The sequence below is a fragment of the Mustela nivalis genome (assembly GCF_964662115.1).
Source record: "Mustela nivalis genome assembly, chromosome: 17".
NCBI classification, from domain to species: domain Eukaryota; kingdom Metazoa; phylum Chordata; class Mammalia; order Carnivora; family Mustelidae; genus Mustela; species Mustela nivalis.
The window spans coordinates 30,822,398-30,839,273 of record NC_139036.1 but is presented as its reverse complement, the minus strand read 5'-3'; the positions used below and the strand labels follow the sequence as shown (position 1 = coordinate 30,839,273).

Here is a 16,876-nt window from a genome sequence, read left to right as displayed (position 1 = left end):
ACAGCTGGCAATTAAAGCAAGCAAGATGGTTAGGGATTATAATAATCCATCAGTAACACATGCAAAATGCTTTTTTGAAAAGGACTAGGCAAAGTCACATCAAACTGTCATTGGCGGTTACCTCTGAAGAGTGGGCCCGGGAAGGTAGTTAAGGGAGAATTTTGACTTATATTATTTGAAATTTTTTTTAAAAAGATTTTTATTTATTTATTTGACAGACAGGGATCACAAGTAGGCAGAAAGACAGGGAGAGAGAGAGGCAGAGAGAGACGAGGAAGCAGGCTCCACGCCAAGCAGAGAGCCTGATGCAGGGCTCGATCCCAGGACCCTGGGATCATGACCTGAGCCGAAGACAGAGGCCTCAACCCACTGAGCCACCCAGGCATCCCAATATTATTTGAGATTTTTAATAAAAATCATGTGTTTGTATATTGGTTTAAAAGGAAAGCTGTTTAATAACTTTTTTTTTTTTTTTTAAGATTTTATTTGACAGAAAGAGACACAGCAAGAGAGAGAAACACAAACAGGGGAGCAGGAGAGGAAGAAGCAGGCTTCCCGCCAAGCAGGGAGCTTGATGTGGGGCTCCATCTCAGGGCCCCGGGATCATGACCTGAGCCGAAGACAGCCACTCAACAACTAAGCCACCCAGGCGCCCCTTTTATAACATTTTCTTTTAAAGAGGAAAGCATGTTTTAAAACACAAGCACAGGGCGCCTGGGTGGCTCAGTGGGTTAAGCCGCTGCCTTCGGCTCAGGTCATGATCCCAGGGTCCTGGGATCGAGTCCCGCATTGGGCTCTCTGCTCCCTCTCTCTCTCTCTGCCTGCCTCTCTGTCTACTTGTAATCTCTGTCTGTCCAATAAACAAATAAAATCTTTAAAAAAAAAAACACACACACACAAGCACAGAGGGGCATGGGGGGGGGCGGGCACAGTTGGTTAAGTGTCAGACCTTGATTTTGGCTCAGATTGTGACCTCGGGGTCCTGAGATCAGGCCCCACACTGGGCTCTGCTCTCAGCATGGAGTCTGTTTGAGCCTCTCCCTCTGCCCCTCCTGCCTGTGCATGCTCTCTCTCTCTCAAAATAAAGAAATAAATCTTTAAAAAAATAGAAGAAAACACAAGCACAGGGCGCCAGGGTGGCTCAGTTGGTTAAACATCTGACTCTTGATCTCAGCACAGGTCTCCATCTCACGGTGGTGAGATCAAGCCCCATGTTGGGTTCTATGCTGGGCGTGGAGCCAAATAAATAAATAAATAAATAACACAAGCACAGATTACTGAAATTGACTGTATTTTATGAGCTACATCTACCATACTCTGGAAGGGCCAAGGAGGGCGTCTGCACAGAAGCATTGATGGGACGGAAACAGGGAGCGTTGTGCTTGGAGTCCAAAGATCTGGATTCAAGGCCAGGCCCAGCCCCAGTTTGCTGGGGGACCTCCAGGCTCCCACTTAGCATCTGTGGGCCTACGTATCCTCAGCGATATAATGAGTGTCCCCCTCCCTACACCCCTACGCGCCTCGCCCCATAGCGCTGGTGCAGGGCGCAGCAAAGCCGGGATGTGCCTAAACGCCCCTGAGGACTGCAGACTGCCACAGAATGCCAGGGTGGGGATTTTTCTTGAAAAGAAAAGCAATGAAAGAAAAAGCAGTGAAACATCCACCCGCACTCATCCCATTCCCTGAATGCAGCTATTCCATGACTTTATAAGGGAGAGGCACACACTAACCTGGATTTAGATTCCCTGGGAGCCCCAGGCTGATTTTCAAATCCTTATTCGAACTTAGAAGTTGGGTTTGGACGTGGTTCAAAACACGGAAGAAAGGGCTATTTCTCAATGTCTGGCCCGTTTTCTTTGCACTTCTTGCCTTCTTTCTTCGCAGGCTCCCAAGTCCTGGGGAGGTTCTGCTTTGGGTTCTGTGTCCTCCCCGTCTCCCGGTCTTACTCTGACTCCCTGTGGCAGCCAGCCCCGGCACCATGGCCTCCCGGCTACTCCCCGAGCAAACGGCTTAGGGGGTCTGCGGTTTGGCTTGCTGTTGGTCAGTGCCTCAGTTTACCCACTGTTATCTTAGATTTTGCATAACTGGAGAGAGCAGTGGGAGTTCTGTCCTCGCTCATCTGGGGGAGCATGGGGTTTGGGCACAGAGGGATAAAGTGACTGACTCCAACCCACGGGCTAGCTTCAAGGGCTAGCTTCAAACAGAGTTGGGCTCTCCGACCTTTGAAAATTCCTTAAGGTTTCTCTATCAGTCATTTGCAACTTGTCTGTCCCTCACTCACCTTGCCTCTCTATCCCCTCTTTCTAGGGGACACATGAATCTCGGGATTCAAGGCCGCTGTGCTTTTCCTCAAACTAAACGATCTTGAAACCACACGGTCTGAAAGCATCCTTGAAACCGTGCCAGAAAAAAAGTCCCCTGCCAGATTTTTCAAGAAGAACAAGAGCCATCTAAACTATTATGAGCTTTGGTTCCAGCAATGGCTGAAGAGGCTTCTGGGCAGGCAGTCGAGCCCTACTACTTCTGTGGCCTTCAGTGCCTTGCTTCACCTCTGTGTGAGCCTCGGTGCTTTCAAATACGAGATGGTGACACAGCTACCACCTTCAGGCTTAAACGGAGATTCTAGACAAACATAAAGACCTTCACACAGGATTCTGGAGAAGGGTGATGTCCTTGCTGCGAACTAGAAGTTCAGGAAACAGCAACTCTTACCATCATCATACCATCATTTGGAGCATTTACCTCAAAGACAGGGATCCAAGTCAATTCTCTACTCCAGCTGCACATTAGAATCACCTAGAATTTTTTCCTGTTTTAATACCAGCACCCAGATCTTACCTACAGTGATCCTGATTCACGGTCTGGGGTGGGACCTAGGAAATAGGTACTTTTTAAAAATTTTACAGCTGATTAATCATCCCTGGCTGAGAACGGATCTAAATCGGCCCCATTTAACAGGCACACAAACCTCTTGTGTGGTTGTGTGGTGATCTTGCTAAAATGCAGCTCCTGACTCAGCAGGTTTCATCTGAGCCCTGAGATTCTGCATTTCCAATTAGCTCCCAGGTGATGGCCTCTGGAGGAACAACATCCAAAACTCAAGGTCTTGGGAAGATGGCTGGAAAGTTCGTTAAGATTCTTTTCTGGACAGTGTCAAGGGCTAGTTCTGTCTAGCCAGGCTAGAGTTTACTGCCTCCTGGAAGTGGTCAACTCTGTACCTTAGACGGGGGCACCAGGACCCAGCACCCAAGCCTGTCCCCAGATGACTCTCTCTTTGGTTTCTTGTTGGCTTTTTTAGGTTCTAAGAAGAGCCTGCAGACAAGTGTGGCCACAAAGACGTACTTGCAAATTAATCATGACGCCACACCCTGCATTCACATGGAGTTGCCTTCTCCAGACCCGCCACAGGAAAAGCCAAAAGGAAAGGGCTCTTGTTACTTTCACTGGGATGAGCGAGGAGGAGAACAAGAGGGCCTGACTTGGCAGGATGTCCCAGCCAGGAGCTGAAAACAATGTCAGTCAGCTCTGGTCTGCCATACTTCTCTGATCAGCCAAACAGGAATGCTTCCTACCTAGGGCTGGTTACGTATGTGCTATGCGCACAATGGAGGAAACACCGGGAAAACGTGAGCAGGGAGGGGGCTGATCGGGCAGGTCCCGCCGGCTTTGAGGTCGGTGCATTCTGTGACCCTGACCTGACCAACATCCACAAGTAACACTGACTGGGCACCTACCGCGTCAGAGGGAATTTGACAAAAACACTCTCATATGATCCTCCTGTCAACTTTGCAAGTCCAACGTCACTGTCTCCATTGGAGGCATGGGTGAGGCAATGGGCTCAGTGGGTCAGCAACAACAGAACACGCAGAGGTCAGAGCCAGATTGGAACCTAAGCCTGGCCAATCCTCCCTGCCTCTTTACACTGCTGTTCCGAACTCAAATCTCTCAACTCCTCAGCTGATCCCTTCACTAGGGCAGGAAGAAAGGGAAAAGGGTGTAAAATCAAGAGAACTAGAAGTAGCTTTGGGTCTCAAGCACAAAGGAGAATGCTTGTTGTCTTTGCATCTGCTATTATTAACCATTACCACCATCAGATGTGTCATTAAGAGGCACTGGGAGAAAAGGCTGGTGTCTACCCTCCCATCTGGAGTGACTGAACAGCACTGGCCCTAGATAGCGTCCAGGCTGCTGCCATCCCTGGTCCCTCGAGAATGGGGTTGGTGAGCAGCACCCGATGACTGCAGGGGAATACCCTGGAGGCTCGGAGGGAAAGCTCTGCTTGTGGAACAGGGCAGGAGTCCAAAACAGCTCAAGGAAGGAGACCAGGCTGGGTCACAGCAGCGTGTTCCTGGCACCTGGGCCACCGTGTCGGGCCCAAGACTGGAAATGAGACTCAACCAATTCCCTGATGGGCTCTGAGAGCTAACCTGAACTTGTGTCCCCTCGCCTTACCCCTGCATAAGGAGCAGAAGCTTCCTGACGCTGCCAAAGTCCACTCAAACAAGTGCCCCACTTTAAGGACTAGGAAGCCAAGCACAGAAGAGCTGGTGCTAGGAACCTCTGTCCCCTCCAGACCTACCCCATGGCCAGGCCCCTCCTTGCGCCTTGGCAAGAAGAGGCCTTGGCAGAGGCCCCAGCTCTGGATTAATATTACACCAATACAACCCAAACAAACGGCTCCTGCCTGCATGTTCCATAAAGTTCTGAGGCTTAAAACAAAGACGAGTTGGGGAGGGGGTAGGTAACAACAGGGGGACGTGCGAGGGAGAGGCACTATGGCCTTGTGATGAAATATTACACAGCCGTTTGAAATAATTTTTTGAAATCATGCCATTTCATTAAAAAACCCTCCTTGTGCAGTTACATTAAAAAAGCTACATACAAAAGTTGGTAATTAGTATGATTACAAGGATTTTTTTTAATCAACGCACATTAAAAAAAGAACAGAAGGAAATAAAACCAAATTTTATCGGTGGCAATTTTTAAACGATCAGGATGATCATTCCTGTGTTAGAGACGAAGCATTTTCCAGTTTTTCTTTAGTGAGCACATAAACTGTGCAGGGAGAAGGGGAGCAACTTCTAACCACAATCCGGGCATCTGAGAGTCAGCGTGAAGCCCTGCCAGGAAAGGGGGTACTAAACCCAAGGCAGCCCCCAGCAATGAGACGGGACAGCCACAGGGCCTCCAGAGTCCACAGGGCTGTTGCGGTGACACCTGGACAAGCAAGTGGGGTGGTGGGGACGTTCCCAAGGGGCTGAAATTCTCCAGGGAACAGAACAAAAAGCCCATTAGCCGTGAAAGTGCTCTACAGGCTTGTGGTGAGACTTAGGCCCAGTCAGGCGCTCCGCCCGAGGCAGAAAGGCAGAAGACAGCTGCCACCGCAGAGCTCCCAGGCCCCTCGGAGACCCCCAGCAGACACGGATTCCCGCTCCCCGCCCCAGCACAAGGATATAAAAGAGACAAGCTTCACCATATGGGGCTCAGGAGCCTCGTGGGAATGTTGGTGGGAGTGAGAATGGCAGGTCCCTAAGCCGTGTGCAAATGTGAAGGAAGGGGGTTTAAAGCGAAAAAACGGCACCAGCTGTCTCCTAAAGAACACTAATTACAGGGGCTGTGCTGCCGGAACCAGGCCTGGTTCTGCAGGCAGAGATCCTCCCGGGAGGGCCCCCCTTGTAGTCACCCCGCCGCCGCCTGAGCTCCGCTGCCTGGTGGCTGGCCTGCGTAGGGCAAAGACGGCATCTGGCTAGGACGCTGGGCAGGCCTGCCTGGGGCCAAAAAAGCAGGTTCTGCAGGTCCCACTTCCTGGGAAGTTCCCATCACAGGGTCAGGAGGCTGGTGCTGAATGCCAAGGCCGGTGACACTGGAATGTGGAGAGGGCTAGAGAATTTCCTTCTCTGGAGATTTGAAAGACCTAAGCATCTGGAATAGCTCAACAGCTCAATGGAAATTAAAAAAAAAAAAAAAAGCAAAGTGATGGCCTTATCCCTGGAAGCTGGGGAATGGGCAGAGTCAAGTGGAGAGAGGAGGAAGGCAAGACCTCAGCCGTCCCTCACTTGCAGCTCATGGCAAGAAGCACAGGTCACCCATCACAAATGGTGCCCCTCCTGGAGGGCCGCCCATGGCCAGCATTTCTGCTGAAGACATGGGCAAGAGGTACTGAAAAAGGGTGAAGCTAAGGAGGCAGGAGCGCCGGGGCGGCAGCCCTGAGTCCCACCCTTGCTCTGCAGCTCCCTAGTCCCTGCACTGCCCAGAATGAGGCATCAGGGATGCCCAGCCTGGCCACCGTACACAGCTGTTCCCATGGCAGTGAGAAATGTATGGGCCCACAATTCCTTTTTTTCCTTTATTTTTTAAGATTTTATTTATTTATTTTTGCAAGAGAAACGGCATGAGCAGGGGCAACAGGCAGAGGGAGAGGGACAAGGAGACAAGGAGACTCCCCACTGAGCAGGGAGCCCCATTTGGGGCCCTATCCCTGGACCCTGAGATCACGACCTGAGCCAAAGGCAGACGCTCAATGGACTGAGCCCCCCAGGCTCCCTTGGGGCAGCACTTCTAAAAATGATCAAATTCTAAACAAATGGCGGTTATCATTATGATTAGTGGGGTGTCATGATAAAGTGGGGGCATTTTACTCCCCATTCATGACAACATGCAAAGCAGCTGCAAACACAGACAAGCACACTAACATGTCTCCCCCCAGATCATTCACCCACACGCTCTAACCCCGGAGCCCACGGCCCTGTGCGCAGCCTGGGAGGGGGATCGGGAACAGCAGGAATGGCTGTGGAGGGCCGGCGAGGGAGGAAACAAAACCAAGGAAGCCAGGGAAGAAGTAAGAAGGTTAGCACTGAGATTCCACTCGCCTGGGAATGCGCCCGAGCCCCTGGGAAAGAGGCCCAGATGAAAGGAGGCGCAGCTGGGGGAAAACAGGCCATGAGAACAGAAGGGCAATTGTTCAGGGCCAGGCCAGGCGCTTCACCCAGAGCAGCCGGCCCGCACTGCGGCTTTGTGCGCTAATGTCATTAAGGGCCCAGTGGGGGCCAATGTTTGGAGTCCTTTAACTCCTCGCCATTCTCACACAACAGCTGAGCCAGAGCGGGGGAGGGGCCGCTGTCACCGGGAGGGGGGGGGGGGGTCGGTCCTGGCTTTTGGAGCCATTCAGCTAAAGGGGGCAGCAAGGGGTAAGTGGGCCTGGGCGGCAGGAGGCAAAGCCCTCATTGGGGCCTGAGAGGCACTTCCTCAGCACTGTCCCCAGGAGCTCCCGGAAGCCCCGCCACTGCCCTGACCCCAGTTAACACTCCCACTAATTGCTGGGGCAGCAGAGAGCCTGGGGAGCAAAAGAGACAGAGTTAATTAAGGGGAGAAAAACGAGTCTGCTGCTCCATTCTTCATTTTGGCTCCTCCCCAACCTTCTGGGTTTCAGGGAAGCTCCTGAAGCAGCGATCTCCACGCACAGAGCCAAGTCCAACAGCACAGGGGAACGACTGACCAGGGGCAGCTAGGTCAGGCAGCATCTAGGAGCCTGGCTCCACAACTCTCCAGCCCTTCAGATTTCCCAGAGTTACAGCAAGGGGTCTGCTCGCCACTCACTCAAAGGAAAGCCTCACACTCTCGGTCCAAATATGGATGCCCTAAAACAGGAGCCGTGTGGGTTCTTATCACTGAGGTGGGACTCCTCCAGGAAGCAACAGGACATTCTGTAGACTACACAAAAATGGGACGGGAGCATTTGACCAATGTTACCTAGTCCAATCTCACAACTATTCTACTGAGGTAGTTACTGTCTTATCCCCACTTTATAGATGGGAAAACTGAGGCTTGGAGGAGATAAGTAGCTCATCCAAGGTCAACAAGCTACCAAGTAGCAGAAGAATGATTCAGACCCCAGAACTCAGAGTCCCAAGCCCATGCTTTTGCCCCTTTGTCCCATTCTGCAGGTCACTTAGATAGTCTAGTCCACGAGAAATAGGCCTTGTGGAGCTCACAACCTGGTAGGAGATTCTCAGCAAAGGGTTCTTGAGGGTTTGATGAAGTCCACGGACTGCCCCCAAACCTACCTCCCCCAAAATCAAACACACAATTCATGGGTTTGTGTGTGCATTCACTTTCCAGGGTGGAAGGGAGGGTCCAAGTTCTCTTTAGATCATTGAAAGGATCTGGGACTCAAAAAGAGGTAAGAACTGTGGGCCAATGAGGTGATGCCTTGCTAACTTGCCTCTAGAACACAGATCTTTTGACTTGAGTCCTCTACTTCACTTCACCTCCTTACTCTGAAGAAATAGCCAAGAGGCTAGCCTAAATTTCTCCAGAAAGGGAGGATGCAGAATCAGGGAACTTGGCAAGGAAACTCCACCTAGCCCGCCTGGGAGAGGGTGAGCCCGAGATACATTGTGCAGGAGGCGGGGGACAGCGGTAACAGCAAGGCGGTGCGGGATGACATGGGTTTCCTACAGTGTTTATTACTTCTTTCCATCACTTAAAAACAAGTTCCAACACTGTCCCAATTCTGATTCTGGATTTTGTTTGGGCCTACATAGACGCAAGTTCATGATCAGTAGCCCTAAACTATCAGAAATTAGCAGGGGAAAAAAATTTCTGTTCTGAACAAGTTTGCTAGTTTTAAAGACCACTGTCTACCCAAAAACAAGGGCATGCTTTTACAAGGGCTACTGTCTTCATGTCAACTGTTCCAAGACATTAAACAATGACGATGGTGCCATTTGATTAGCCGGTATTATCAAGGGTGCCTTCTGTGCACCGGGCTCTGTGTCTTACCCATGCTTATCTCATTGAATCCTCATTCCCATCCTATGAGGTGGGGGCATTATCATCTCTGATTTAAAGATGACAAAACTGAGGCTCAGAGAGGCTAAACAGCTGTCCAAAACACACAGCAAATAAGTGACGGAGGCAGGGTTCACACCTGGGTCTGATCATAACACGGGGCTCTAGACCAGGGCCACTAAAACCATGCTCACAGACTATCCACAAACTGTCAGTTATGGGTCCCTGGCAAGATACGTACAGGGAAAGAAAATAGGTAAGGATTTAAAGACATTTCTAGGGGCACCTGGGTGGCTCAGTCAGTTAAGTGTTCAACTCTTGATATCAGCTCAGGTCAAGATCTGAGTCATGGGATGGAATCCTGCAGTGTTGGGGTCCATGCTCAGCAGGGATCTGCTTGGGATTCTCTCTCTGGTCCCCACCCCAGGCAATTTGACATTGCCCCATTCTCCCAGCACATAGTTGTGGGCTTGCCTCTTCGGACACCGTCGGACTTGCACAGACCAGTCATACTCATTGGGATCACACACCCATCCCTGAACAAATGAACAACACAACCCATCCTTCACCTTGGCTAGTAAAGGAGCCCTGTTCTAAAGGTACTGTGCAAAGACAGGGCCATAGGTCATACTCAAACGAGCCTCCAGCCATCCCCTCAGTTGTCCCCTCAGCAAGCAAAGTCCTCTAGCACAGTGCTTCTCACACCTGACTGTGCACATAAACCACTGGGATCTTGGTAAAATACAGACGAACTCCAGAAGTCTGGGGGGTGGGGCCCGAGACCCCATTTCGAGCAGGTGACATGAGGGCTCCTAGTCTAGAGTCTGGACTTTAAGGAGCAAGGTTCTAACGGCACAAGCGCCTGGAGAATTGAGGCTAGGTTCAGAAATTTTGGCCTGACCAGGCCCAGAGTCCAGCAAAGGGCTGAGGAAAAGGCTCACCACTGGGGCCTGGCCTGCGGGAGGCAGAAGGCCTCGGTGGGACTGGGTTTGTTCAGATGCAGCTCTTGCAACACACCTTTTTCCACTCCAGCTTGAGCCTGGACATTCAGGGGCCCTTTTCCCCTGAGTCGCAGAAACAGAAGACCTTCTGTCCCAAGGGCTTGACTGAAGGTGGAGAAAGCAGCTCGGAAGCATGTGCAAACATTTGGAGGACTACTCCCTCTGAGCATGTCGAGGAGAGGAGGCATCCTGGGGGAACTGTGCTCACAGCCTCGCTCTTCGTGGGCCAGACAGCCGGCCAGTGACATCCACCAGGCAGGCCCCGGGAGAAGTAGTATACTCCTGTGTTCGACCACACTTTTTACTTCTTATCAAAGGATATTCAAGTCTACTGTGAGAGCTAAGAAATCTAATTAAGAGCTGGAAACCTCAGAGGAAGGAGTGTAATGTGAGTCACCCCAGCAGGGCAAAAGTGTCCCCTCAGTGGCAGCCAGAAAGGGCCACGAGCAGCTCCCTTCCAAATAGGAATGGTCTCCACTTCCCTCAGGTCACCCTCAGATTATGTGTCCCACTCCCTGAAAATTCTTACAATAGAGACCTTCCTCCTTATGGCCAATCTCAGTCTCTCCTAATTCAACTTATGGCACAAGGACTGAAGGACTATGTGCTTCTGAAAGGGGCAATTCACAGAAGGTGGTCCAGATCTTTCATTCATTGAAGGATTTACTCATTTATTCAAAAGACACTATGGCCCAGGGCACCTGGGTGACTCAGTCCATTAACCATCTGACTCTTGGTTTTGGCACAGCTTGGGATCTCAGGGTCATGGGATCGAAATCCGCCTCACATCAGCCTCTGCGCTCAGAGGGGAGTCTGCTTGAAGATTTTCTCCCTCTGCCCCTCCCCGCTCAAATAGATAAATCTTCAAAATAAATAAATAAATAAATAAAAAATAGACCAACTGCCATGTGCCAGGACTATCAGAAGTGGGCATACAGTGTGGACTCAGCAGACTAGCGTCTTCCCTCTCCTTCTCTAAGGAACAGAAACTCATGAGAGAACTCAACAAGCCACGCACCAAGCCGTTAATGAAGACAAAGGGCACTGCCTGCTTTGGCGCCGGACGGAAAGTGAGCAGCTTTCTGACATGCATAAGCTTCAGGAAAGCCAGCCCCACAGTGGGACTGGGCATTTGAAGCCAACGGTACCTGAGAGGGGCTCCTTCAGTCCCACAGAGCAGAGAGAGAGGCCCGAGGGTTACTGACCCTCACAGCCAGCAGCCAGAGAGAGGGCCTGAGGTCCTAACCAGAAGTCGCTAGGCAAAATGCAAGCCCATCTCCAGGGTCATCACGCTGAACCCACCCTCTACATCTCAGATGACTCTTGCGAAACCACAAGGCTCTTTCCCCCTTTGCAAAAACCAAATCATTCTCCTGCCTCCAGACCCTTCCATCCATGTGCTGTTTCCCTGCACAATGCTCCCACCTGGCTCCTTTCCCCCCAGCCACCCATCCTTCCTTCTCTCAGAATCCTGCTCAGCACAAATCTCCAGAAGGTCTGGTGCAGGCACAAGAGCATGACGCCTTAACCTTGGGCACTCCTGACATTTGGGACCAGATCATTCTCCACTGCAGGGTCGGCGGCGGGGGGTGGAGGGGTGTCTATCCTGTATATTGGCAGATGTTTAGTGGCATCCCTGGCCTCTAGCCACAAATGCCAGGAGCACCTCCGCCCCCAGTTGTGCCAACCAAAAATGTCTCCACACATACCCAGTGTCTCCTGGGGCACAAAATCATTGCCATTTGTGGACATTGAACTGGAGGGATGGCCCATAACCCTGGTGGTACAGGAGGGACCCCTGGAGAGCTTATAGAACTCACCCATGCCTGAGCCCCACCCTGCACACACCCTGGTTCTGGTTTCAGATTCCACAAGGAGACAAGAATGGCAGTCACTTTACAAGCCCTTAATGTTCTTGTACTGTGCTGGTTGGTGCATCCATTAGAACTGGATCTCTCTAGACACATGAGCGATATCTTCTTTTTTTCCCTCAAAGTAAATTCCTCCTATTCTGGGCTGCTCAGAAAATTTTGGAAAGTTCTTGATCTCTCTCCGCTCCACCTTCAGATGAAGAAACCTTTCAAATAGCGCCATCTCCCCCAAATTCAATGGCATATGACATGAAGAATTTACAGCCTTTCAAACTTCAGGAGGAAGAGGGGACAGAAGGCATGAGGGTGTGTGAAAGTCTAGGCACCAGATTTTGCTCCCAGTGTCCAACCTGTGAATGAGAACTCTTCCCGCTTGGGTATAAGGAAACTTGGCTGAGCAGTTAGGACACCTGCCTCCGTATTCTCAACTTTGTGGATTCCCACCGCTCTCAGCCAGAATGAAGCGGTGAAGCTGGAGGTCAGTAGCAGTACTGGACTCTCTAGTCTACCAGATCAGATGCTGTGGTCCTTGGACTGACAGGGACTTGAAAATAATGTCAGCAGGCCCAGAATGAGCTGTGTTCTCAGGCTGAACAACTAGGATCTTTCCTCACACATCCCTCAAGGATCCCAGGAGGATTGGGAGAGCCGAGAGACAAACAGGGCTGGCCATCATTCACAGCTAACAGACCTAGATCTCCTCTGTCTCCTCTCCCCACACCTGAAGCTGCCCCTGCCGGCCCCCTCTTCAGACAAAGCCAGAGAGGAAAGCAGTGTCAAGGGAAAAGATCTGATTACAACCCCAACCTTCCCTAAATGGAAATGGACTCATCACTTACTCATTTGGTAACACACACACACAGAGGAGACCTCATAAATGATGTAGGTGCTTAGTGAGCAGCCAAGCATCCTTCCCGGTTTTTACTCTTGGGTTAGCTGAAACACGAAATGATGGGAAGGGAATCCAGGGGCCAGGCTCCCACCAAGACAACGAAGGCTATCAAGCTCCCAAGATCAGCCTTCTCACAAGATTCACTGGCTCATACATAAGAATACAAACTGCCAATGAGATAACATTACATTAAATGACTGATTTAATGTTTTCTGGGAGATTGTAGTCATTTGCTATTCAGGGCCAAAAAGGATGAGTAAGTCTTAAAGATCTGCTTCCCGAGGCCCCCGCTAGCTTGCTGAAATCAGTCTGGGGCACCAAGGCCTTCCACTCTGAGGTGGCCAGCAGGATGGTGATTTTTTTTTTCCCCAAGCTTCCTTCCCTCCCCTCAATTACACACACACCCTGTTGCCTGGAGACTGAACGCATTCCTGATGCTTATACTTCTTTTCATTCCCCAGAAGCAGGAGCTTTGGAAACTGGGGCCTCCAGGAAACATGCCTGGGGCGGGGAGACGGGACCCGAGTGACACTTCCTCACTAACAGGCCCACCCCTCCCCACTGCCCTCCCTTTCCTCCCCAGGACTGAAAAGCCCCAGTGGGCTGGAACTGAAGGGCTCCCGCAGGGAACAAGGCCCCCTTTGAAAGCGCGTGTTTACCGCAGTCCCGGGCAGGGGTTGCCATGGTCACGGTCCACCTTGGCAGGACCCCGCAGGCCCCAGCACCGGGACACCCGCCCGGCCCCAAGCACCCTCTCCTGGGCCCCGCAGCTGCTGGAGGCGCTGATTTTCCACAAGTCTTCGGCTCAAAACATAATCCTGAACGAACCGAAAGAGGATTAGGGCTCCCCCCATCCCCCAGCAGCCCAGCGGCCGCCCCCCGCAGGGGCTCCCAGACCCGCCCGCGCTCGGGGCGACACTACCCTCCGGCAGCTAATGGGGTGACTTTTTTCTGCCACTCATGATCGCCGCGCCCCGGGAGCCGAGGGGGACCAGCCCCGGAGGCCGCGGCCGGGCTGCAACTGGAGCCCCGGGTTGCAGGAGGCCACCGCGACGCGGCCCCCAGGACAAAGGCACAGCCCGGGCCTGGAGGCCGGGCCCTGAGAGCGGCCTAGCGGCCCAGCGGCCGCCGCCGCCCGCCCCGCATTCCTCCCTCGCCCCCTCCCCCCTGGGACCGGCCAGAGGGAGCGCAGCCTCCAAATAATTCAGCCCTCAAACTGCTCTGCTCATAAGGGTTCCTTCATCTCTTCCGCAGCTCTCCCGGATCAGCAGTTTCACAGCGGGAAGCACTGCGATCCCAAACCTGGGCAAGCTGTCGGACCCACAGCCTCCCCAGCCGCACCTCCCCACCCCGGGCCCAGGACGGAATAGAAGAAGCCACCCCGAATTCAACGAATTGCTGGAAGCAGATGGGGCGTGGGAGGAGAGGCGGGCGGGCCCGCGCTCCTGGGGCTGTAAGCTTCACCCTGCACCTGGCAGTGCTGGCAGAACTGAATTCATAGAAGGACGTGAGCAGCAGCGGGCTAGCCCTGCCTGCCTCTGCCAGCAGTCTCCCCGTGCTCCCTCCAGCTCCCTAGCTTCCCGGGGCTTCCTCTTGCACCCCCTGCGCCAGGCTACACAGCTCTTGTGTTCTTTCTAATCAAAGGGCTTGGGCATGCAGAATCACCATGTCATAGGTCCCTGTCCCTGCAATTGGCCAGCTTTGGCTTCTATTAATAATACTAGCTGATACTATATCATGTAATCCCCCACCATAAGCATATGAGGAAAGTACTACAAATATCCCCATGTCACAAGCAAGGAAACCCCGACTCAAGGAGGTGAAGAAATTTCTCCAGGTCATATAGCTAGCAAAGTGAAAAAAAGGGTTCACTCCTGTCTTAATTCCAGACTCTATGCCTTAACCCCACGTTACACAGACATATGCATACACTGGACTACAGTCTTCAGAGAACTAAGCCCAGAGAGGTGAAGTGACTTGCTCACAGTCACACAGCCAGCTGGGACAGTATCAGACAAGGAACGAACTGCCATAGCTTGGGCTAAGATCTTTTCCAGATCACAGTTTTAACTACGGAAGCATCCATACTTACACAGATGAGAGCACATGTGAAGTACTCTCTCTTTTACAGTGTTATGGTCTAATGGCCTGTAAACTTAACTTGACCTCCCGGCAACACCCCAAGCTAGTCTTGTCCATTTCCTCTGGTCCAGGCTCTGTGTGATCTTCTAACAAACAGCTCCTCTGCCTCTAGGAGAGAGAGAGAGAGAGAGAGAGAGAGAGTGTGTGTGTGTGTGTGTGTGTGTATTTTTTAAATTGTTATTATTTTTTTAAGCAGGCTCTTCCAGGCACCTGGGTGGCTCAGTCAGTTAAGCAGCTGCCTTGGGCTCAGGTCATGATCCCAGGGTCCTGAGATCAATTCCTGTTTCTGCTCCCTGCAGAGTCTACTCCCTCTGCCCTTCCTTCAACTCATTCTCTCAGTCTCTCTCTCTCTCTCTCTCTCTCTCAAATAAGTAAATAAAATTTTTTAAAATAAAGTAGGCTCCTCTCTCACAGCATTGCCTCTCTCTCATCCCCCTGCAAGGCGGTACAATCTCCCAGACTCCTAAAGAGAAATCACACACCAACATGCCAGCTCCCATTAATGCAGCACTTTACAGTTCTCACAGTTTTCTTCCAGATGTTACTACTCCACAGTTCTTGAACCAGGTAAGCACAGGCCCCATTCTGAGGACTGCCTCCACCCCCATGCACAGAGGAAAGCCCCCAAGCCTTGTCAATACCTTATAGACCCTATGCTCCTGGCTATAGCTGGTTGGACCAACAGGAGACAGCTGACACAAATGGGTCAATCTTTCCCCAGGAATTTGAATCAAGGTTTTGAGCTACCCTTCAGCCTATGGTTCCTGGAACCAGAGCCAGTCTAGGTGGAAGCTGAGGGGCCATGATATCTGGCACACATCCACAGAAGCAATGGTGTCCTGCCCTTGTAGACACTTGGGAGGCCAGCCGTATTTCCTAGCCTCAATTCTTCCATTCCCCTGAGACTTCAACCAGCTCAGGCTGGTTTCTGTTACTTGCAATCAGTGGAGTCAGAACTAAGAGATGGGCTGGATTATTATCCTCCTTTTACAAATGAGGAAAGAGGCTCACAGACTCACAGAGGTGAGGTGACTCAATGAAAGCTTCAGGGCCCACGTGTAATAAAGGAGAGGTTAAGGGGAGCCTGGCTGGCTCAGTCAGTGCAGCATGTGACTCTGGATCTCCGGGTGCTGAGTCCCAGCCCTGCCTTGGGCATAGAGATTACTTAAATAAAAAAAATCTTAAAAAAGAAAGGGCGCCTGGGTGGCTCAGTGGGTTAAGCTGCTGCCTTCGGCTCAGGTCATGATCTCGGGGTCCTGGGATCGAGTCCCTCATCGGGTTCTCTGCTCAGCGGTGAGCCTGCTTCCCTCTCTCTCTCTCTGCCTGCCTCTCTGCCTGCTTGTGATCTCTGCCTGTCAAATAAATAAATAAATAAAATCTTAAAAAAAAAAAAAAAAGGAGAGGTTAAAATCGCTGCTGTGGGTCTCCTTCAGTGCCATCTCATGCCTCCTTCTCTTCAAGGATTAAAGGAAGTGGCAGGTGTTCCCTTCCTGTCAGTGTAAAAAGAAAATGGCAACTGAGGACAAGTGATTAGGCCAGAGGCACTCTAATGGGCTAAAGCCATGGACAAGAAATACAAAGTACTTATCTTTGAAAGCATGAAGGCAGCCCCTTGCCCCCCTATATTTCCCAATGTCCCAGCCGGCTGTGTGACTGTGAGCAACTGTGACTGTGTGACTAGCAGTTAAGTTGAACCCATGGGACTAGTTCTGGCCAATGAAATGTGAACGGAAGTAAGGGGTGTCAATTCCTTGCAATGCAGCTAAGCCAGGGGATGCCTCTCTCTCTATCTTCTGCTCCTGTGGTGACTCTGAAGGCCCCATAGTCCAGAAGTGTGGCTACAGATGGGGGAGAACTGCCTAACTGCACTGGACTTTTCCACAAGTCTAGATTGTGTCAGGCCACTGGGGGGGTCAGGATTCCATCATCACTACGGCACAGTCTAGCCTCCTGACTGAGGCTCATAAGTTACTCAACCTGAACCCCTCAGCACAGTTCCCCAGTCGGCAGGATGCTGCTTCTGTTGATTTAAGAAATATTTCCAGTGGGGCACCTGGGTAGCTAATGCCTCTGCCTTTGGCGCAGGTCATGATCCCAGGGCTCTCTGCTCAGCAGGGAGCCTGCTTCCTCCACCCCCTTCTGCTTCACTCTCTGCCTACTTGTGATCTCTGTTAAATAAA

General features: G+C 51.5%; 1 protein-coding gene across 3 annotated transcripts in view; it reads right to left on the bottom strand.

The window, feature by feature from the left end:
• Positions 1-16,876, bottom strand: part of CUEDC1 (CUE domain containing 1) — an 81,805-nt gene that overhangs the window by 51,972 nt on the left and 12,957 nt on the right. Inside the window, exon 2 of one of the 3 annotated variants that reach the window (XM_082706004.1) lies at positions 14,647-14,804. The exons of the other annotated variants lie outside the window; for them this stretch is intronic. The gene's annotated coding sequence lies outside the window, so the exon portion shown is untranslated. The remainder of the gene's footprint in view (positions 1-14,646; positions 14,805-16,876) is intronic. 3 annotated transcript variants of the gene reach the window in all.